Source organism: Cynocephalus volans, chromosome 7 (assembly GCF_027409185.1).
Source record: "Cynocephalus volans isolate mCynVol1 chromosome 7, mCynVol1.pri, whole genome shotgun sequence".
Taxonomy (NCBI): Eukaryota; Metazoa; Chordata; class Mammalia; order Dermoptera; family Cynocephalidae; genus Cynocephalus; species Cynocephalus volans.
In genome coordinates this window covers 29,489,152-29,490,167 of record NC_084466.1, presented here as the reverse complement: position 1 = coordinate 29,490,167, position 1,016 = coordinate 29,489,152, and the positions used below count along the sequence as shown (strand labels likewise).

Genomic DNA, 1,016 nt, shown 5'->3' with positions numbered 1-1,016 from the left:
CTGATTAAATAACAGTCATCGATTTTACTATAAATTGTTTGTTTCCCTGTTGTTTATTCATAAATATTCCAGACACCATGAAAGCACCAGCAAGACTATATTTATCAGTTTTTCATTTAATCAAATCCAAGTTTAGTAAAATATCTGCTTAGTAAAGGAGGAAACTTTTTTTTTTTTTTTTTTACTTTTCTTTGCATTTATTTTATGCTGAATTTATTCTCAAGCCATAAGTTTTTGTTTCTTCAGTTTCTTTGGGGATATCTTTTTCTTCTGTGCAACCTCTTCTTCTGGTTTGGAAACAATTTGCTCCTTTTCAGTAGGGATCATCTCAATGTGGCAGGGCGAGCTCGTGTGTGGGTTAATCTGGCCATGATCGCTGTAAGTACGGTGCTGCGTCTTGGGTGCTTTGTTTACCTGGATATGCTCAATGACCAGAGAATCTACATCTAAACCCTTAAGTTCAGCATTACCCTTGCATTTTTAAGCATGTGCAACAAAAATTCAGCACTCTTTTTGGGCCACCGACCCTGTGTCCAACCCCACTGTTTGGCCTGGGCACACCTATCAACTCCACCATTGCAATGTCTGAATGGAATACATTGTTTCTGCAAAGTGACATCCTTCGGATACTCGGTGGCTTTATGGATATGCATACCTTTGATGGCCTGAGCAGTTTCACGGGTGTTCTTAAAGTGAACATGAAGATTTGAACCACAATAATTGTGCATATTTATGGAGTACAATGTGCTGTTTTGATACATGTATACAATGTGTAATAATCAAATCAGGGTGATTAGCATTTCTAACACTTCAAACATTTATCATTTTTTTGTGTTTTTAACTAGTTTCAGGTCAACAAGTAGGCCTGAAATCCCAAGGAGAGACAGAATGTCATAGAACAGTGGAGGAAAGGAAGACTGTCAAGTAAGCACACTGTAATGGAAAACATGGATGACATGCATGTGTAGATGGGGGATATAGGCATAGAAATGGAAACTGTAAGAAATCTAAAAGAA

The 1,016-nt window shown here is 37.4% G+C and overlaps 1 pseudogene; it reads right to left on the bottom strand.

Moving 5' to 3' along the window:
* Window positions 1-213: 213 nt before the first annotated feature.
* On the bottom strand, window positions 214-668 carry LOC134382342 (large ribosomal subunit protein uL22-like; annotated as a pseudogene).
* Between the last annotated feature and the right edge of the window lie 348 nt (window positions 669-1,016).